The sequence below is a fragment of the Dromiciops gliroides genome, chromosome 4 (genome assembly GCF_019393635.1).
Source record: "Dromiciops gliroides isolate mDroGli1 chromosome 4, mDroGli1.pri, whole genome shotgun sequence".
Taxonomy (NCBI): domain Eukaryota; kingdom Metazoa; phylum Chordata; class Mammalia; order Microbiotheria; family Microbiotheriidae; genus Dromiciops; species Dromiciops gliroides.
The window spans coordinates 27286018-27309325 of NC_057864.1; positions in this window are offsets into that span (position 1 = coordinate 27286018).

A 23308-nucleotide genomic window follows, 5' to 3' on the forward strand; every position below is an offset into this window, starting at 1 on the left:
AAAATTTTTTTTTTGTCTTTTTTTTTTTGGTGGGGCAATGAGGGTTAAGTGACTTGCCCAGGGTCACACAGCTAGTAAGTGTCAAGTGTCTGAGGCTAGATTTGAACTCAGGTCCTCCTGAATCCAGGGCCAGTGCTTTATACACTGTGCCACCTAGCTGCCCCTAGTCCATGTATTTTCTTTTTTTTCCCATATAAATATTTTATTATTTTCCAGTTACATTTAAAGATAGTTTTCAACATTTGTTTTTATAATATTTCTTGTTTCAAATTTTTCTCCCTCCCTCCCCTCCCTCCCCCCTAGCCCATGTATTTCCAGTTCTTACATTTATAGATTTTTAAACCCAGGGCACAGGGAGAGAGGATCCTTTTGATGTGGGATGGAATTAATTGATTAGATTGACTGTGAGTCGTCCCAAAAGAATTACAAGACTTGGGGGCAGCTAGGTGGTGCAGTGGATAGGGCACCGGCCCTGGAGTCAGGAGGACCTGAGTTCAAATCCAGCCTCAGACACTTGACACTTACTAGCTGTGTGACCCTGGGCAAATCACTTAACCCCCACTGCCCTGCAAAAAAAAAAAAAAGAATTACAAGACTCGGTGACTCAGTTTCCCAAGTTTTATTGCAATACTGTGAGTGAACAGAGGGAGAGCACTATGGAGGTGTCTCTCGAGTAGGGAAAGGAAAGACAATTATACTTATGGTATGGATAAATTGATTATCGGTCTTATCATAATAATCTCCACCTTAGGGAGGTACATGGGAGGGCTTATCCTAATTTGGAATTTCTGGGGGCTTAAGTCAACCCTCGAGGTGGGCACCGTTTCCGTGGAGGTGTGTTTTGGGGGTTTCTATGTCATAAGGTGAATCTGGGGACAAATTTGACCTTTTCTGCACATGTCACCTTTTCATTCCCGTGGCTAGTTTCAAAATATTTTCATTTATCAGTTAGAATTTCTATGCTCTGTCTGTATATCATTGTTATAGTTAAGGTCTCTAAGACCTGCCTCTTTATGTTCTTGTTATTGGTGGTGATTAATGTGGGTAATGAGAACCTAGGCCCTGACTGGTTTCCCAGGTTTTAAGTTGTCCATGAATCCCTTTCGGATCTGGGGTCTATAAGTTATAGCCCCTCTTGGAGCTCAGATCTAAATTAGAGCTCGGGTCTCAGGTTTTTCTGTTAACCCCTTTTTTGTCTCCTACGTCACTTTCAGGCCCACCTGTGTACAAAGCCATTCTTCCTGACCACTGGCAGCTACCCCATCTCCCCCCTACATCCCCTACCTTCCCACTCCCCCACCCCCCATCCCTGCTAAGGTCTCTGTTTAGTCTCCTGACCAGTACAGGGATCTTTCCAAGTGCTACTTAATGGACTTCTCAGTCTCATTGGGGCACAGAATGGAGAAATTTGAAAGGATTCTCTTTCCAGGACAGTCTTCATCTAAATGCAGAGAAATAGTAACCAAGCCTATGAAAACAACCAACATGCAACCAACAGCTGAGCCAACCCCATAGGCAATAGGAAGGATACAGACCTCAGGGCCTTATCAGCAGCTCTTGCGTGCCCCCTAGTACAATGGTCCTGAGGGCAGGGCTGCCTGGCAGAGATGATAACGGGGCCCTGAGTAGCCTGGGCGGGCCAATGAACCCACATTTGATTACATATTCATTTTATTTAGTTAGTTTAGTTTAGTTTAGTTTAGTTTAGTTTTTTTGTGGGGCAATGGGGGTTAAGTGACTTGCCCAAGGTCACACAGCTAGTAAGTGTCAAGTGTCTGAGGCTGGATTTGAACTCAGGTCCTCCTGAATCCAGGGCCGATGCTTTATCCACTGCGCCACCTAGCTGCCCCTACATATTCATTTTAAATGGAGAATTATTTTTAGACAGTTTGTCCTTAGCTCACACACCCCTGTGCCCACCACAGCCTGTGGTTGGTTTTCTCCATGAATTGGTCAGGACACTGAGTCAAGGAGGCCCTTCTTGAGGTCTCCTTCCCACCACTCTGTTCAGAAAGTAAAGCCTAAAGCCTGACCTCACAATATGGCGGCAGAGTGGGGTGGGGGTGGGGAGGGGGGATGGAGCAGAGCAAGATGATGGAACACAAGATCATCAGCCCAAATCCATCCCAGGGCTTCTAAAACAACAACTCTGAAAGAATAACAATTACTCATATTCCTATAGCACTTATAGCATCCACCCATCCTTCCATCCATCCATCTAGCTATGTGTCTATCATGTGTGTATGTCTGTATGTATGTGTGCATGCATGCATGTATGTGTGTATGTATCTATTGATTACATGGTGCCTGGCACATAGTATGTGCTTCAATACTAGTTGATCACTGATCTATCATCCATCCATCAAGCCATATATCTATGTATCTCTCTCTGTCTCTCTCTCTTCAGTGTCTGGCAATTCAAGTTGACTTGAATTGAAAGTAGAACTATTTATTTCCCCTCTCCTCCCTCCTTTCCAGTTACCTCTTCTACAACCTCCTCACCAACTACCTTGCTGCCCACACCAAAGACCATGCCCTGAAAGAATTTCCCCCTTGGGGTTCTACACTTCGACTTTTTTTTTTTTTTTTGGCAGGGCAATGAGGGTTAAGTGACTTGCCCAGGGTCACACAGCTGGTAAGTGTAAAGTGTCTGAGGTCAGATTTGAACTCAGGTCCTCTTGAATCCAGGGCCAGTGCTTTATCTACTGTGCCACCTAGCTGCCCCCAGTTCCACACTTCTGATTAGTAACTGCCTCTCCCAAAGCACTACTTCAAGAAAGCCCTAGCTAAGGATCCCTTTACTTCCTCTTCTCCAAACATCTACTCTAACAGTTCTACTTCCTCAAATCTCTTCCCTCATCCCCAGTTTTGGAACTATGATCCATAACCAAATCAACTCTGCCATTGTTCCTGAATAAGGTATATCAGTCTACTCCCCTGTGGCCCCACTTCCCAACCTGATAACTTTTCAGGACCAAAGTATCCCTCTCCTCCCCTAGACCACTATGCCCCAAGAGTGCAATTCCCTCCATTAGATTAAAAACTCTTTGAGAGCCAGGACACTTCCTATCTCCATCACTGAATAAGTGCTTAGGATCATGGGGTCATAGATTTAGAGATGGAAGAGATCTTTGAGTCCAGAGATCATCTTCTTCAATTCCCTCATTTTCATATAAGAGAATTGAGGCCCAGAGAAACTAAGTGATTCTCCCAAAGTTAGCTTGGCATGTAGAAACACACTTAAAATGTGTTTCACCCATCCATTCACTTTTCATTTTTCTTTATTTTAAAACAAGTTTTGTTTTTTACATCACCATCGTTTTTCCTAGCATCCTCCTTCTACCCCCCAATCCCTGACCCCAAATCCCTGCCACCAGAGAGTTAGTCTGTTTAAAGACAAAAAAGGAAAAGAGGGAAAAAATCAGTATGACTGATCAATCCATTTAAAAAAAACCCTGAAAATATGTGCAATGTTCATAACTTGTGAACCATCCTCCTTTGCAAACGGGGTGAGGAGTGAAGTAGGGGCATCTTCTCATATATCTTCTTTAGATCTAGACTTGATTATGATTCTGTAGCATTCACCTTTAATTTTATGTGTGGTGGTTCTTTCCATTTACATTATTGTAGTTACTGTGTATATTGTTTTCTTGATTCTACTTACTTTGCTCTGCATCAGTTCAGAGAGATCTTTCTCTGTATCTCCGTATTTATCACACATATCATTTCTTACCCCACAATAACAGTCCATTGTATTTATGTACCACGATTTGTTTAGCCATTCCTCAATTGATGGACATCAATTTTGTTTCTAATTCTTTTCTATCATAGAAAGTGCTGCTATCAATAAGTTGGTGTAAATGAAAACTTTCTTCTTATCAAAGACCTCCTTGAGGTAGAAATATAGTAATGGAATCTCATTTTTCATTTAAATAAATGCCAATGACAGAAAAGGCTTACCCATGTGCATTGACAAAAACTTAAAACAGGACATAATAATGACTATCTCCTATTATATCCTCCCAGGAAGGTAACATTCTTCCTGCCTACTTCCGACTCATTATTTCCCTTAAGACTCAACTCAAGGGCCACCTCTTCCAGGAAGCCTTTCCTGGTTCCCCCAAATGCTAGTGCCTTCCGTTTATATACATTTTATCTTCCCAGTGAGAATATCAGCTCCTACAGGGCAGGGACCATTATTATCTTTCCTCTGCCTCTAGCACCTAGACTGGATTTAACATCTTGTAAGAGCTTAATAAATGCTTTTTTTGGGGGGGGGAGGGTGAGGCAATTAGGGTTAGGTGACTTGCCCAGGTTCACACAGCTAGTACGTGCTAAGTGTCTGAAGCTGGATTTGAATCCAGGTACTCCTGACTCCAAGACACCCACTGTGCCACCTAGCTGCCCCCAGTAAATGCTTTTTGATCAATAGATACTTAAAACCTTGACACATGAGACACTTTAGTGAGACTGTTGAGTTGGCAGACTTTGGGGAGGATTCAACTCTGGGATAATAATATAATGAATCACAGTGTTAAAGAAGAGCCTGAGTCTCCTCCCCCCACTTTTAGAAGTCAGGACCCCCTAGGACCAAATTTAGTCTACATAGACTCAGAACTGGGGTCCCTTGGTGGGAAGAGGGATGCCCCTGACCAGGCAATAGGTAATACATGTATCCATGCCATCCCCACCTCCCAGCCCTTCCTCAAGCTATCAAGGACTACAAATAAATGAATTCCAGAATGGGCCCAGAGCTAGAAGGACCTCAAAAACCATTGAGTCCACTCTTTAAGTATCCCCTCTTATGTCAAAGGGTCTTTCAGTTTTTTCTCAAAGATCTACAGAGAGGAGGAACACCCCATCTCTGGGGGCCGCCCATTCCACTCTGACATAGCCCTTGTGGTCAGGAAGCTTTTCCTGACATTAAACTTAAATTGTATTCTTTATAACTTCTGCTCTTTGCTCCTAACTCTGCCATCTGAACAAATCTAATTTCTCTTCCATGCCACAGCACAAAAGAGGAAGGATGATGTAGGCTGACAGGGCTAGACATTTTCTTAGAGATCTTGACAATTTACTCGGACCAACTGACTTCCATTTAATTGGCATTTGGGTGGATTTAAACACATCCTGGGACTGCCTAGTGTTCTTTGGACTTTAGAAAAGTTTTTCGCAGCCCTGAAAATGGCATCAAATTACCCCCAGTTGTGCTCCACTCTCTGGAATGATGAGATCACGTGGTTGTTTTTCCTACAAAAGATTAATTTCAGAATATAAACAGCTAAATTAGGAGCAAGGAGGTGGAGTAGATAGAATATGGCGCTTGGGCCCCAAAGGCCTAAGTTCTGACTGTCATTCAGTGGCTAGGTAGAGTTGGGCACATTAGAGGTATTCAAGCCAGGGCTGGAGGGGCATTTGTTGAGAGGATGCCCATGGAGGTGCCAAGTAGAGGCATATTTGGCGTATTCTTGAAAAGATAACTGCCAAGTAAGGCCTCTTCCATCCAGAGCTCTGTGATCCCCAATCCAACCCCTTGTTCTGTGATCATTATGTCCTCCTAGAGGCCTCCTGCAATTACCCAGGGCCTACAGATGAGATGCACTGTCTCAACATCTACCCCAGAGGGCCAGCTCTCTCCCATCATACCCTACCACCAAGAGCTGCAAGTAGCCGAAGACAATCAGCAATACACATTCTATTGCAGTGATGAGGCTAGAGTGGATGCCTTAGGTTTTCAGCAGAGGATCTGAAAGGAGAAGACCCTCCCCTAAAGCCCTATTCTGTGGCCTCCTCATTGCTAGACACCTCAGAGAAGCTGCCAATGCAGAACTGGAAATTGGGAGAGAGGTTAGGGCTGGATCTAAGGCTCATCCCCTTTATCCAAATGATTGTTGAACTGAACTAATTGAAATGATGAAGCCACTAGAAAGGAACCATAGAGTGAAGGGGAGAGAGCACAGGAGGTGGGCAGGGCTTGGATGAAGAGCCATCAAGGGAGACTAAGAAGGAGTAATCAGAGAGGCAGGTGTTTGGGAGGAGGAATGGAGTAGTTGAAAGTATTGAAAGCTTTTGAGAAGTCAAGTTGTTGTCGTTTGTCCTTCCTTCTCAGGGTGATATCATGGTTTGCACTCAATGGATTTAAGTGAGGGAGGGCTGTGCAAGGTCACCAACCTCACTCTTTCCTCCAGAGTCATCTGTGTCCAGTGGCAAGATATATATATCAGGATGACTAGAGATGGCCCCAGATGTTTAAGGCAATTGAGGTTAAGTGACTTACTCAGGGTCACACAGCTAGTAAGTGTCCAAGGTGAGATTTGAACTCAGGTCCTCCTGACTCCAGGACCAGTATTCTTTCTACTACGCCACCTAACTGCCCCTATAGAAGTCAGGTACTATAAGGTCTGAGTAAACATTTAGCCACTTAGAGTAATTTCAATAAAGTCGTCAGAATTACAAGGGGTCAATAAACAAGCGGCAAGTGTGTATGACTTTCCAGCAATTTGCTGTGAAAGGCAGCCAAGAGATATGATGATAGCTTCAGGGGATGGCAAGGTCAAGTGAAAGCTTTTTTAAGGGGTCATGGGGTCCCAGGTACATTTGTGGGCATCTGACCATAGGCCTGCCAATGAGGAGAGATTGACAGTGAGAGGTGAGAAGGGATAGTGGAAGGACTACATTCCTAGAAGACATGGAAAGGAATGAGATGATCGAGGGCACAAGATAGCGGTGGGCTTGGTCATTAGAGGGGTCACTTCTTCCACAGAGACTGAAGCAAAGGAGGAGGGAAAGGAGGTGATGTTGAGGTTTGGCATGGGTGGAGGGAAGGAGCTCACAGCGGGTGGTCTTGACTTCCTCAGTGATAAAGGAGGCAGGGTTCACTGCAGGGAGTGGGTGGGTTGAAGAGAGAGAAGGGTGGAGGAGCTGATAACCAATTAGAGAAGAATATAGGGGGTGCTGTGCATCAATGACCACCCAGTCGAGGTGAGATAACAGGAAACTGGCATGAATGTGTGTGATAATCCCCTTCACTGTTTAGCAACTCAAGTATAAGCAGAAAAGTTGGAAGAGGGCGGGACAGAATGGTGAGGACTCCCTATCACCTCCTAAATTAGGTGACATAGCCATCACCCTCATGGGATTTATTGGCTTTGATTGACATCTGAAGCTCTCCTCAATCTGGCACCATCCTCATCTCATAGTACTGCCCTCCATGCACATTAAATTCTAATAGTGGCAAGAGAAGAAAGGAAGTAGTAGGAAAATTGATTGCAACAGTGACTACAGAACCTGGTAAAGACCGGAGGTAAAGACTGGCAAAGTCATCTTGGTTCCACAGGTTCCAGATCTGTTAATCCCACTGTGTCAAGAGAACTCTTGGCATGTGTGCCCTCCATAGATGTGTTGTGTATAAGGTGTGTTGTGGGTATTCCCAGGAACACCCTGATGTTCCAGAAGCCTTCCTTCTCTCTGCTGCCTATGAATCTGGAGCCCATCTGGATGAATGTCTCATTGCTTGGGGACCCCAAAGCATTCTTTCCACCATTGTCCTCGGTTTCCCTCCACTGCTTTTCTTTGTTTTTTGCAGGGCAATAAGGGTTAAGTGACTTTCCCATGGTCACATAGCTAGTAAGTGTCAAGTGTCTGAGGCTGGATTTGAACTCAGGTCCTCCTGAATCCAGGGCTGGTGCTTTATCCACTGCACCATCTAGCTGCCCCTCCCTCCATCGCTTTTGGCAGCTTGAAGGAGATGTATTTGAGCCAGGGGCAGCTAGATGGTGCAGTGGATAAAGCACCAGCCCTGGATTTAGGAGGACCTGAGTTCAAATCCAGCCTCAGACACTTGATACTTACTAGCTGTGTGACCCTGGGCAAGTCACTTAACCCTCATTGCTCTGAAAAATAAATTTTAAAAAAGAAAGAAAAAGAGATGTATTTGAGCCAGCTTGAACCAGCTTACAAAAGCCAGTTGTTACATTTCCAATGAGAGCATTGATGATTTAGAAATTGGCATGAGCTACAGATGAGGACTTCATTTGTAGGGGCAGCTAGGTGGCACAGTGGATAGAACACCGGCCCTGGAGTCAGGAGTACCTGAGTTCAAATCCAGCCTCAGACACTTAACACTTACTAGCTGTGTGACCCTGGGCAAGTCACTTAACCCCCAATTGCCTCACTTAAAAAAAAAAAAGACTTCATTTGTTTTGTGGTTTATCAAGACTTAGGAAACTGATGGCAAAAATGTCAATAATGCAGAATAAACTTAAAAGCATGTGATGAGTACATTTTTTTTTTCTGGCGAGGAAGTTGTTAAACCCCCTGTACCAGATGTCTTTTAATTCCCTTCTATCTCTAAATCTCAGGTTTCACAAACAGATTTCTATTAAACTGGATTTTTTGAAAGGACTTTTTTGAGGAAAGGGAAGCCAGGGGGGCACTGTCCTTTGGGGATACACAGTTTATTTAGGTGACCCTAACAAAGCCTCATTGCCCTGGGCCCTCCTAGAGTCTATTTCTGTAACTATAGTGTCAGTCCAGTGAATAATATCCAGGCCATCACTAGGGGGCAGTGTGCCTGTGCTGCTGCTTAACCCCAGTAGGGTTTTGGATGGCTTTCATTGCAGATGGCCAAGGAAGGCCTCATTCCCACCACTGGTACTGAAATGTTTGTGTCTTTATCACTTCATTTTTTCTTTTTCTGTTTCAAGAACGACAAAAAAAGGCAAACAGAACTCTTAAAGAAGGGCCAGGACTGTCTCACGTGCTCAGTGGACACGACACGATGAAGCAGCCCTAGAAGACGTCAGTAGCTAACATGATGAGAATGATTGGGTGGCAGGGAGAAACGGGGTGGGGGGGAACTTGTGAGAACCCACTGCAGTTCAAGTTTATTAAATGCCCAGCACATTTGATGAGCTGGGCTAGTGAAGATACAAAGATCCATGGGACTCTGCTCTCCAGATGGGCAAAAATAACTACCTTCACTAAAAAGTGAAACACCGGACCCCTAAAAACTCTGGCAACCTTTGCTGTGGATAAAAATAGCCCTGTTGACCAGAGGTGTCAAACTCCCTGGCTGCAAAATTCCCAGTGCTTCATAACCAAATTAAAATGTAATTGGGAAGGGGGGGGTGCAGCTAGGTGGCGCAGTGGATAGATCACCAGCCCTGGATTTAGGAGGACCTGAGTTCAAATCTAGCCTCAGACACTTAACATTTACTAGCTGTGTGACCCTGGACAAGTCACTTAACCCTCATTGCCCCACAAAAAAATGTAATTGGGAAATGTTTAGCAAAATGTTTAGTTTTTTTAAAAAAAACACAATATAACAGATAATGTTCATTTGTGGCTTTTTACATTAATATGCAGTTCACAGTGATCTGTTTCTATTTGAGTTTACATTATGGCCTATGTCCCTGGTTTTGGAGTTAAGAAGGTCTGAGTTCAAATCCTGCCTCAGATATTTACTAGCTTTGTGATCTTGGACAAGTCATTTAACTGATCCATGCCTCAGTTTCCTCAACTATAAAATGGGGTGATAATAATGACACTTACCTCCTAGGGTTATTGAAAGGATCAGATGAGGTAAAATGTATAAGGCACAGTGCCTGGATCATGGTAGGTACTTAATGCTTCTTCTTTCCTTCCTTTCTCCTTCCCTTTCTTGCTTCCTTTCTTCCTTCCTTGTTCTCTTCCTTGCTTCCTCCACCCTTCTTTCCTTCCTTCCTTCCTTCCTTCCTTCCTTCCTTCCTTCCTTCCTTCCTTCCTTCCTTCCTTCCTCTAAAGTCTCTTCTAGCTCTAAATCTATGATCTTATGAATAATCTATTTACAAATTGTGCAAAAGCTACAAGTCCAACACCAAAAGCATTTAAAACATAAACATTGTTGTTTGTCCTTCGTTCCCAAAGAGAGCCATGACATTGGGAGGTGATGTCATGGTTTGCAGCGAATTGCTCTCTTCTCCAGAGCCATCTGTACCCAGTGCTGAGATACACATTAGGATGACTGGAGATGACCCCAGATGAAACATAAACATAATATAAGTAATAAGAGGGAATAAGGTGGCAGAGCCATTCTCTGTTCCCATGTCTCCTAAAGGGAAAATACATTCAATAGTGGTGGGCAAACTATTCCTCGGCACTTACTGGACAGCAAGGAAACCATTCCCCCAAACCCCAGGTAAAAGGTTCTAAGAGCAACATCTCTTACTCAGCAACATACATCTAACAACATCAGCAAATAAATAAGCACTTATCAAGCACCTACTGTGTACCAAGCACTGAAGATACAAAAAGAGACAAAAGGCAGTCTCTTGGGGAGCTGGCAAACTAAGGGACTTATAGAGCTTCTTGGGGAACACTCCCCCCAACTCTTTCCCTCACCCTTTCTCTTACTTCTTCCCTTGCAGTTTCCCTCTCCTTTCTTTTGTACTTCCCGACACTGTCCATGTCCGTGAGACTGCGATGTCTGATAACCAGTAGCTGCCCCGCCCTTCCATGGTGGGCACCTGAAGCCAGGCAGGAATCCTCCACTAAGGTCCATGACACCCCCTTTTCCCTATGAAGAAAACTAGATTAATGTAAAGAGGAGGTCTCTGTGAAGCCTTAAGAGAAACGTGAAGAGGGAACAAATAACTTTTATTGTCTGGTGGAGTCAGAGGTAGTGGTGGTGGTTTTTGGGGGGCAGGGTGAGGTGGCATCTGAATTGAGCCTTGTTGAAGCTGTTGTTGTCATTCGGTCATTTTTCAATGGTGTTCATGATCCCATTTGGGGTTTTCTTGGCAGAAATACTGGAGTGGTTTGCTATTTCCTCCTCCAGTCCATTTTACAGATAAGAAAACTGATTTGAGGCCAGATTTGAACTTGGAAAGGTGCGTCTTCCTGACTCCAGGCCTGACCCTCTATCCACTGAGACACCTAGCTGCCCTTGAAAGAAGGGAGGGGCTTCAAAAGACTGAGGAAGTGGAAGAGAGGAATACAAAGACAAAAGGCCTCTGCCCTCATAGAACTTACACTCTTTTGGAGGTGTTTACTCCATATAATTGGTTATTAAGTAATACAAAGGATTTCGAAGAAGTGGGGTGAGTACTAATTACTAGAGGAATCTGGAAGGCTGGGGCAGGAGGAGGCGGGTGAATCACGCTTCAGAGGAAATGATGAACTCTAAGAGAAGGAGGACGGGAGGTCTGCATTCCAGACACTTGTGCAAAGGCACCGGGTGGGTGACGGTATGTGCTGTACAGTCATCTGCTGGCAGACCGAGTTTGACTGGAATGAAGAGCTTCAGAAAGGAGCTAATAGAATAACGATAGCCCACATCTTTCATTTGATCTTCATAACCACCCTGGGAAGTAGGTGCTATCATTAGCCTCGTTTTAAAGTTGAGGATACTGAGGCAAACAGAGGTTAAGTGACTTACCCAGGGTCACACAGCTACGAAAGGTCTGAGGGTAGATTTGAACCCAGGACTTCTTGATTCCACACCCAGTGCTCTAATCACTGTACTACCTAGCTTTTTGTTGAGTCATTTCTGTTGTCTCTGACTCTTCATGACCCCATTTGGGGTTTTCTTGGCAGATATACTGGAATGGTTTGTCTTTTTCTTCTCCTGCTCGTTTTATAGATGAGGAAACTGAACCAAACAGGGTTAAGTGACTTGCCCAGGATCACATGACTAATAAGTATCTGAGGACAAATTTGAACTCAGATCTTCCTGACTCCAGGCCAGTTGCTCTAACCACTGTTCTACCTAGCTGTGAGTATGGAATATGACTGGTGGGAGCTAGGTGGTAGATGACTATAAGTGAGGCATTTATAATGTATCCTATGTCAACTGGACTTTTTCCAGAACTGGTCTTTAACCTATGTGTGGTCGGCACAAAACAGACCAGAGACAGGTTGACTTACAGAGAAAGTTTATTTTCTAAGTGAGGAAAAAGGCTTGCAAACAAGGTGAAGCTATAGACACACATGTCGGGTGACACCCCTGGGTGGGGGGGTGGGGAACCCAAGGCAGTGTGGGGAGATGTCAATACTTATACTAGTGACTGCTCAGTGAATTGTAGCCCTAACAATGAGGGGGCAGCAAGCATGTGACAAGTTTGATTCACTTGCAGGACGTTCTGACTTTGTCCAGTGTTTTTCTTTGACCAGAGAATATCTGGTGAATTGTGTGACTAGCCCACAGGGTGAGATCATCCAGAGGGTGATTGCAAAGGATTGTCCTGCTAAGCTAAGGGCGCACCTTGCTTGCTGGGCCTTAGCTCTGGAAACAGGGAGTCTAAATTTTATTTTGTCACCTACAAGCACTGGAGAGCTACTGAAGATTGAACAGGGGGAGGAGCTTCCAAGCCAGTCCTCCTGATGTCTTATCCTGGGCCTGGTGATCAGTTCTCCCAATACTCCAGACCGAAACCCAGGGAGTGAGCACGGAGAGGTTTATTAGAGCCCAATTCCATGCCAGTTTCACCAGGAGGACCAGAGCCTTGTTCTAACCACCCTGGCATTTCTGCACTAGTTGGGTTTGGTGTCAGAGGCCTTCACCCATCTCCTGGTGTTCAGAGAGGCACTGATTGACTACTTAGTTTTGCCAAGCTGAATAAATAACAGCTTTTTTTCCCCTCATATCTGAGATATCTCACAGGTATGAGGAAACTAATCTGGGATTTTTTTTTTAAATCTACTTAGTTGCCTTTAAATATCAATTAGCTTTAGGAAGCTGGGAGTTTCTGAACTGACCAATCACCCCAAGGCTTGAAAGATGACTCAGTGTGGCGGGTGGTGTCTCCTTTGACCTTAGTTTCTTTATAATGTGGGTGGAGGACTTTCAATATCAATGCCATTTTTTTTCTTTAAGGCCAGAGATGGCTCCTTAATCAGGATGGGAGTCTTCTCACTGTGGATGCTCTCTGGATATTCCCAATGAACACCTGAAGTGGGAATTTAGTTCTACAATCCCACGACTATTGATTGAATGCCAGTCCCAGCAGAACTTGGTACTATGACTGGACAGTGGGCATCAGAGTAGAAAAGAAAGGAAACAAGCATGTATTAAGCACCTACTATGTGCCAGACACTGTTCTAAGCACTTTATAAATGTCTCATTTAGGGCAACTCACAACCCTGGGAGATAAGATGCTTTTATTATTCCCAATTTACAGTTGAGGAAACTGAAGCAAACAGAAATTTAATTGACAATCCCAGGATTATATATCAAGTGTATGAATCAGGATTTGAACTCAGATCTTCTTGACTCCAGGTTCAGTGCTCTATTCACTATATCATCTTGCTGCTCCATACCAAGTCCAAGTTCTTCATTTTATAGATAAAGAAACTGAGGCACAGAGAGGTTAAAGTGACTTGCCCAGGGTCATAAAACTAATAAGTGTCTGAATTGGGACTTGAATCCAGGTGTGGGGTGAGGGTGACTGCTGGATGGGGAGAGTGGACAGTTCATCGGATTCTTGGCCTGGGTCCCTATCCTGGAGTGATGCTGGTGGCTGACACTTCTGGGCCTAGTCTGAGTCATGCCTTGAGGACTCCTTTCTTCTGCCCCACAAAGATATGGTGCATATCAGGGAAGGACTAACTCGTGACTGACAGAAGATCTTGCTGAACTTGTTGGGGGCAAAGTGCTTGGCAGGTCTCAGGGGAGAGAGTGACCTCCAGGGTCCCACCTCAGTCTCCATGGCAACAGGCTCTCTACTGCTTGTCTGATGGCTCAAAAGAGAACTTCCATCTCCAACCTGAGCCTAGATAGGCTTGTAGCTCCAACCATAGCTGAGGCCATTTCAGGTCCTGACCCTGAGGAACTGAAGATGAGGCAAGAAAAACAGCCTCACTGGATGTCACTGCATGACCCAGAATGGGGCAAGTAAGTGTGGGAAACACTTATAGGGTGTGGGCTGTTCTGTTTTTAGAAGCTGAGGAAGAATGGACCAGGGGGGCCTGCAGGAATGAGCAGCTTCCTGGAGGAGGCATTATTTGAGCTAGGCCTTGAAGGCACCAAGTGGGGAGAGGCAGAGATGGGATGCTAGCTAATAGTACCAGGGCAACATCAGGACACTGAAAACAGGCACCAGCAAACAAATGACAAGGACCAATGAGAGTTTCTTAGATGGTTTTCCTGACAGAAGAGAAACTGTTTTGTCAAGGAGGATCGAAAAGAGGATAGAGAGGAGGAGTACAGAGGTGAGCAGGCCTCTCCCTGACCCAAAGGCCTTAAGGCCCCTGATGAGGAGCCACAGCAGAGTGAGCTGTTCTCTCCCTCTAAAGCTGGGACTTTTGAAGAGGTTGTGGAAGAACCTCAAGAGACTGAGTGTTTTCTCTCTCTCTTTCTTTTTTTTTTTGTGTGGGACAATGAAGGTCAAGTGACTTGCCCAAGGTCACACAGCTAGTAAGTGTCAAGTGTCTGAGGCTGGATTTGAACTCAGGTCCTCCTGAATCCAGGCCTGGTGCTTTATCTACTGTGCCACCTAGCTGCCCCTATAAATATATATGCATATATATATATATAAATATATATATGCATATATATATATTTGTGGGGCAATGAGGGTTAAGTGACTTGCCCAGGGTCACATAGATAGTAAGTGTCAAGTGTCTGAGGCTGGATTTGAACTCAGGTCCTCCTGAATCCAAAGCCAGTGCTTTATCCACTGTGCCACTTAGCTGCCCCTCGAGCGCTTTCTCAAAGGGCAGGTGCCAGCCATCTGTCTGCTGGAAGTTCTGAGGACAGAATGCCAGGCTGTCCAGAAGGCCTGAAGTAACCATTGGCTTTTTTTTTTTTAGTGAGGCAATTGAGGTTAAGTTACCCAGGGTCACACAGCTAGTAAGTGCTAAGTGTCTGAGGCCGGATTTGAACTCAGGTACTCCTGACTCCAGGGCCAGTGCTCTATCCACTGTGCCACCTAGCTGCCCCCAACCATTGGCTTTTTTTTTTTTGTGGGGCAATTGGGGTTAAGTGGCTTGCCCCGGGGGCATTGCCTGCAAAAAACAAAAAACAAAAACAAAAAGGTGATACTTAGGGGCAGCTAGGTGGTGCAGTGGATAGAGCACTGGCCCTGGAGTCAGGAGTACCTGAGTTCAAATCCGGCCTCAGACACTTAACACTTACTAGCTGTGTGACCCTGGGCAAGTCACTTAACCCCAACTGCCTCACTAAAAAAACAAAAACAAAAACAAAAAAATCTGGCCTCAGACACTTAACACTTACTAGCTGTGTGACCCTGGGCAAGTCACTTAACCCCAATTGCTTCACTAAAAAAAAAAAAAGTGACTTGCCCAGGGTCACACAGCTAGTAAGTGTTAAGTGTCTGAGGCCGGATTTGAACTCAGGTACTCCTGACTCCAGGGCCGGTGCTCTATCCATTGTGCCATCTAGCTGCCCCAACCATTGGCTTTTAAACAGTTTTCTCAGAACTCTCAGAGTTATCCCCAAAGGTAATAGGCTTTCTTGAGAGGTGGGGAGTGGTTTGGGGAGGGGAAGGTTGGCCCCTCCAGGGAGGGTAGAGATCAGCAAAGACTTGACTTGAGCTGAATTTGGAAGGAAACCAGTAATTCTGAAAGGTAGAGGTGACTAGAGAGAGCCTTCCAGGCATTAGGGAGGGTTGGGGGCAGAAGCCAGAGGTGGGAGGTCGTACATGGTGTACCAAGTAGAGGGCAGGGGCTTCTTTGCCCTTCTCGCCTCTGTGTCCCCAGCAGAGGAAGTGCTTTGGTTATGGTTTGTAAGTTCATTGTTTTGTTCTTTCTATTTTTATCTCTGGTGCTAAGCACAAAGCAGCTACTTTAAAAAGCCCCCCAAGATTCCTTCCCAAGATCTTAGTGTTTCCAGCTTGGGGTCAGCAAACAGACACAGTCCCCCTCCATTATTTTCCTCTCACTGGCCCAGGGAATGAAAAGTCCTCCCACATGCCCAGTTTTTTCACTGAGCCCTGCTAAGATGCCTCATTTTAGTGGGAAGGGAATCCTGGGTACTAGAAAACCACAAACTCTAATAGGTATTTCCTCAAGCTGGAAGAGCTCCCAATATGACCCCTGTGACATACTATGTGTCTGAGGATGACCCCAATTGCTAATTCGCTCCCTCTCCAAACTACCTTGGTTTTGTTTTGTACTTAAGTAATATCAGAAGATACGATAGTCAGCAATATTATATTTTAGAAACCATGAGTGTTATGTTTGACTGAAGGGGGTCATGCAGCTCACTAATGGTATACTTGACCAATAGAAGGGGTCATTTAGCATAATTATGACCCTGTTGCCACAATAAGACTGATAAGAGTATTGGAAAATGCTGACATCCGTCACGTAGGCAGTAGTTTTGATATTTCCTAAGGATATGCTTTAATTTTAGATACTTCTAATTAATATGGTATATAAACATACAACCTCTGGGAGGGTATAAAAACCCATAGATTTTGTAACTCACGGTCTTTCAGGTCCATCTCCTGATTGACTGGCTTTATTGTGGGACTAACCCTCTCTCAATAACCCTATTTGCTTTAGCCTGGAGATTTTGTTGTTTCTGTTCCTCCATTGGACTTAGAAATTTTCCCAACACCTTGAAGGGACTGTTTCATTTTGGGCTTTGGATTCCAATGTCCAGCACATTGCTTGGCACATAGTAAGTAGGCTCTTAATAAATGCTTGTGGATTCATTAAGGACCAGCTTGAACTCACCACCAGAGAGTACACAACCTAGTAATGAGATTTTGAGCTCTAGTAAGTCATGAAACTCTCTACTAATTAGTTGATCAATCAATAAACATTTATTAATCATTTTTTCTGAGGTGGGGGTGATACAAAGACAAAATTACGTTCTAGTGGGGAAGACAATATATACATACATATATGTATGTATGTATGTGTGTATATATATGTATGTATATATGTGTGTGCATACAAAATCAATACAAGGTGATTTGAGGGGAAACTCTGATAGCTGGAGGTACTAAGAAGAGGGTCATGGAAGGTGAGCCTGGAAGAAAACTATGGATTCCGAGACATGGAGGTAAGGAGGGAAGACATTCCCAGCATGAAAGACCACCAGGGCAAAGGTATGGAGGTGAAAGATGGAGTTACATGTATAAGAAACAGCAAGGAGGTTAGTTTGACTGTACCTCAGTGTGGGTGGAGGGGAGTGATGTGCAGTAAGGATAGAAAGGCATGTTGGGGCCTTCTTTTGACAAACAGATCAGCTTATATTTGATCCTAGAGGTAAAAGAATGCCACCGGAGTTTATTTAGTAGTACCATGACAAGATCAGACCTGCCCTTTAGGAATATCACTTTGGTGGCTACATGAAGGATACACTGCAGTGGGAAGAAATGTAGCAGGCAGGTCCATGAGATCACTACAATAGCCCTGTTGGGAAGTGATGAGAACCTGAACTAGGGTGGGAGGAGCTACTCATGTGGGAGAAGGTCTGTAGTAAAAGTAGGAGTAGCATAAGTAGTGAGGGATGCTGTGGAGACTGAAATAAGACCTAGCAACTGATTGGCTGTGTGGGGTGAAGATAAGGCATTGAGAATGATCTCAACATCATGAACCTGAGAAGATGGAAGAGCAGTGAAATCCTGAATAGGAATAAGGAAATTCAGGAGGTTGGCACTGAACACAGAAGTGCTGCGACCTACCTTGGTGAAGAGAGCACTGGTGATATCCATTCATTGAAGCTCTGGGGACATTGGAGTCAAGCCATAGAACAGCTTCCTCTGCAGCTCACTGGGCAAGGCCTACCTGAACTCTGCTCTGCCCTGACAGACTGTGAAAGCCAGGGCGGTTAGATGAAGGACTGGGCCCAGGTCCTGGAGGAAAAGCTAAATATCTTTATTCATAAGTGTGAGGAAATGAGGATTGGTATCCTCTCAATCCGGACCTATTTGAGGAAAAAGGTCTCCTTCTCTACCCTCCAGTAAACAAAATCACATGGTTTAGGGAAACCCTGACCTGGTCGTAATTAGGTCCACTCCTTAGCTGTGTCTATATAAGGGGGGGATTGAAGAATTGTCCCTGTATCACCTCCCCCATTGGCTAAGAAATACTGCTTTCCGATTAGCTAGTTTTTGTGCATAGATTGTAACCCTTGTGTAATCAGACCAATGATGAAAAAAAGGGGAGGGTCCATTCATATTAGGGACTAGGGGATAAAAGGGGCCTGGGAATCTCCATTTTTTGGTCACCCACCAGCTGCACACTGGGTGGCCCATTGTCAAGAGAATGGCAATAAATGAGCCCTTGACACATCACCACTGCTGAGTTCCAGAAAATTATTGTGGGAGTGATTTTCCTCACAATGAGTACAGACACATAGAGAAAGACAGAAATATACATGCATTTTGAGTGAAGCAGAGCTGCTTAGCAAGAGCCGATAGGATGATCAGAAAGTTGAGTTTTTTATAACCTAAAAAAAAAGGCTACAATACAAAGGTAGGGATGGAATACTCCTGTTCCCCAAACTCTTAGCCTAATTACTTGAAACTTCCAGTTTCCCAGAATGTGGCCTAGTTAGAGCATCCCTGGTGAAGAGAGCTGCTTTGTTCTAAGGGTGGCCTGGCTACTGACTGGCCACATGACCGAAAGCAAGCTCCTTAATTTAGAGGTACGTCTGCCCTCCCACGTATAAAACCGAGATAATAATTACTGATGGCAAAACCACTTTGAAATCCTCAGATGAAAGGACCTGCAGGGATGAATGCAGAATATGTTTCAGCGACACCTTTTTCTTGGGTTTATCATTTCCAGGACCCTCTAGCTCAGGGGTTCTTAACCCCGGGGGTCTGTAAGCTTGTTTTTAAAAATAATATTTGGATAAATGCATTTCACTATAATTGTTTCTCTTTGTCATCCTGTATACTTTATGCATTGAAAAGCAATATTCCGAGAAAAGGTGCCTTGGCTTTGTCTGCCTGACTGCCTGAAGCACACAAACAAGGTTGACAACCCTAACAGGAAAAAGGGAAAAAATCAACAAAGGAAGGAAGGAGGCCAGGAAACAAAACTGCCCCTCCCCCCTTCTATCTTTTATGATAAGTGTAATGCTTGTTCTGGGCCCGCTGTACACTGCCTGGCCCAGTGACTGTAATTACCACAAACTGGGACATGGACTGAGCTACTTTTGAAAATGTGACAGGTTTGCTGCTCTGGCTATTTGGGTCCTTCCTGTTTCCTCTCACCTTTTGCTTGCTTGTTGAGACCCCATTCAGCATTGATGTAGAGTGTTGGGATGAGAAGGGCTCTGGGAGCCACAGGAGCTGCCTTTGAGTCTCTGCTCTGCCACTGACCAGTTGTGTGGCCCTGGCCTCAGTTTTCTCATCTGTAAAAGGGGGACGAGAACGTCTATACTCCCCATATCACAGGGCTTTGTAAATCATGATATTAAGTATAAGTAAAAGTGATTATTCTTTTACTATATAAACTACTGAGGCAACTAAATGGAGGAGTTAATAGAATTCTGGACTTGGAGTGAGGAAGACCTGAGGCCAAGTTCTATGTGTGACACATACAGCTGTAGGACCATGAACAAGTGTGTCACTTTCCCTCTCTGAGCCTCAGTTCCCTCATAAATTGAGTGGATTGAACTGGATGGCCTCTGAGGTCCTTTTTGGCTCTTTTTGTCATTTTTCAGTTATGTCTGACTCTTTGTGACCCCATTTGGGGCTTTCTTGGCAGAGATACTGAAGCGGTTTGCCTTTTCCTTCTCCAGCTCATTTTACAGATGAGGAAACTGAGGTACACAGGGTGAAGTGACTTGTCCAGGGTCACACAGCTAGTGTTTGAGGCTGCATTTGAACTGGGGAAGACGAATCTTCCTGACTCCAGGCCTGGAGATCTACCTCCTTGGCCGTTTAGCTGCATGGACTCATCTGTAGAGTAGGGGAAATAAAACTAACAAGGTTATCATGAAAATACTTTGTAGACGTTGGAGTGCTATGGAAGTGTTAATGGAATGGGGCAGCTTGGTGTGTGTGGGGCTGGGCAGATTGGAATCTGGCCCTGGCTTTAGATCCTTGGATTTGTTCTGTCCTTCATTCTTTTTATTTTTTTTGGTGGGGCAATGAGGGTTAAGTGACTTTCCCAAGGTCATACAGCTAGTAAGTGTCAAGTATCTGAGGCAGATTTGAACTCAGGTCCCCTAGCTGACCCTAGATCCCTGGATTTGAATGCTAAATATGATGCATGCTGCCCATGTGACCCCAGGAAAAGCATGCGACCTCTTTGGGACTCAGTTTCCTCATCTGTAAGACCAGGAGGAGTTAGAGTAGGTGACCTTTATATCCTAGCATCTTTCTCTGAGCCATGATCCATCAGTTTTGGGAATCATGAAACCTGGGATCAAATCCCAGTGAAGTTAGTTGTGGCATGGTAGGTAGATTCACTGGGTGATCCAGCAGATGATAGAGCGCCATGTTTATTGTTAGTAGAAAGGGCACTGGGTATATAATCAAGATAGAGCAGGGTCTAAATCCTGCCCTCTGACCCTCACTAGCTCCATGACCCTGGACCAGTCATTTGGCCTCCTGGTGTTTCAGGCAAGTCCCCAGGGCTTCTCTGCTGAGCCCACTGAGTCTGGGAAGGGAGTGTCCCCTGCGGAGGCTGTAGATTCCTTCTGCCCTTCTGGGGTTGGTAGCAGAAAGAGCCCTGGACATGTATGACTCCTGCACAAGTGTTCAGGCCCAGCAGGTATTACCTGCATTGTAGGGATGAGGAAATGAGGCCCAGAGGATGCCCTGCCCCACCCCCCACCCCGCCAAGCCTGGAAGTGTCCCAGGTGGGATAGGAATCCAGCTCTCTCCTGCCTCAAGTCCCCCCCCCCCATCACCATGGCTACCATGGGGGATGGGAAGGGCTTGTGAACCCAGGTTTTCTGCCCAGAGGATGAGGAGCTTCCTGATTGTACAGATGAGTCACCTGGGCTCAGATGGGAAGTGAGCTGCCAGTGTCTGTGGCAGATGTAGGCACCCAGGTGCTCCTCCTCCACCCTGCTGCTGGCCTTTTCTCCTGGTGTTGGGACCCCAGCACAGGGACGCTACTGTTCCGTAACACAATTGCCATTTTGGTGCAGTGCCCCCCCCATCACCCTGCCCAGCACAAGGCAAACTTTATTTATGAAGCTGACCATGGGGACCCAGGAGCCCTTCTTCCCCAGAGTGCATGATAGAAGTCAGAGTAGAGTTGTTGTTGTTGGGGCATCTTAACTTGGTCTAGATAGAAGGCCCTAACCCTCCCCCCTCCTGTAAGTAAAACGGGGGCTTTGTGTACCCTGAGATACCAGCTTCTTCCAAGTGAAGGCACAGGCCTTTCTTCAGCCTCCAGCCGTAAATACAGTGATCCTCAGTTTTCTGATACTGACATCACAACACTGGAGTGTTCCCTGGTGGCTGAGCTGACAGCAGCCTACAGCCCTTAGAAAACAAAAGAAAACTAAGAATGACATACAGAGAAAATGCTTCGTCTGTGTCCCCTTAGCCTCCTCCACGAACTGAGATGAGTATGCTTGTGCATGTGCATGCATGTGTGTGCAAGAGCACGTTTATGTGCATGTGCAAGTATGTGTGGATGCGAGTGCATTCGTATGTGGATGTGTGCATGTGTGTGTGCATGCTCAATTCCCCCATCCCAAACCATTTGGGGGTAGGAGGGCAGGCAGATCTCTTGGTGGCTTTGCTCATCTCATTGGTAAAAAAATCAGGGCAATTCCCATTTATATAGCATTTTAAGGATTATATAATATTCATAACCATTTCGGGAAGCAGTCTGGACGAATTTTAGGTTTGGCTACTTACTGCTTCCATGTGTGTGACCTTAGGTAACTCACTTAATTTTCCTGAGGTTCAGTGTCTCCCCTGTTAGAATACAATTACCAAGAGACAAGGATTGTTTCATTGATTGTTTTTATATACCCGATGCCTGGCACAGATTAGGTGCTTAATTAGTGTTTTTGATTGATTAAGGGCCCTTCCAACTTCCAACATATATTGTTGAGATTTTTCTGTCTTCCTTTCACAGATGAGAAAACTGAAGCTCATAGAGGGGGTAATAATAATATGTATACAATGCCTTACTATATGGCTGGCACTATGTTAAGCTCTTTTCAAATATCTCATTTGATCCTCACAACAATTTTGGCAGGTAGGGACTGTTATTATCAATATTTTACATTTGAGGAAACTGAGACAAGTAGAGATTAAGTGACTTGTTCAAGGTCACACAAATAATAAGTGTCTGAGGCAGGGATTTGAACTCAGGTCTTCCTAAGCCTCACCACCTAACTGTGGTAAAGTGATTTGTCCATGGTCATAAAACCAGTAAGTGTCAAAGCTTAGATTTGAACCCTGCCTGGTTTACCGACTCCAAGTCTGGCACTTTCCCTATGATACAATGATACCTTTGTGAAACATCAGCTATTGGAGGTGGGGCAGGCACTGTTCAGGGCTTGTGGAAGGCTTATTCTGGACCTACTCCAAGATCAATCAAGTTCCTTGAGGTCAGGGATTGTGCCTGGTCAGTTGTGTGATCTTGAGTGAGTCCACTTCTTTGGGAGTCAGTTTCCTCACTGGTTAAATCAAGGGATTGGAACTAGATGACTTCCAAGTTTCCTTCCAGCTATAGTCAATCAACAGCCATCCGTTAAGCAAATGTCTGGCTAGGTACTGAAAATATAAAGGGACAAAAAAGCAGAAACATCCCCTCAGGAGCATACAGATAAAACATGAAGACTCTAGGACATTAGTTCATGTATAGCTATGTAAAGAACAAATTTGGTGGGGATGTCCAGTCAAGTTAACACACATTTATTAAGCACTTAGTGCGAGTCACAAACTGAGAGTCACCTTCATGTATGTAGAAGGTGAGGAGATGGAAGATGGGGGGGCATGTGTGAAGAAGACAGAGGCCGATCTGACTGGACCATGGAATGCTGGGAAGAAAGGTGGGAGCCAGGCTGTGAAGGTCTTTAAAAGCCAAGTAGAACATTTTACTCTCCTGATCCTACCTTGGGATGTCCCTCAGTGCCCAGCATGGTGTTTAGGTCGAGTTCGTTTTTGAAAATGATGTTCATTCAATGTATGGAATAATTTACATATCTTTTTTTTTTAATCAGACATGGGTTTTTGCCAGTAAAGCTAATTTAGTTAAGGAAATGCAAGCATGATGAACCAAACTTAGGAGTTCAATGCTTAACATTTGGCATCATGCTTTGCCATTCTTTTTAATGTTTAAACAGTAAACAGGCCAATGACTTAATTTTGGGTTCTCATTAGAGAACTTAAAGTGTGGTAAATGTCCTTTTAAAAAAGGAGCAGGCATTTAT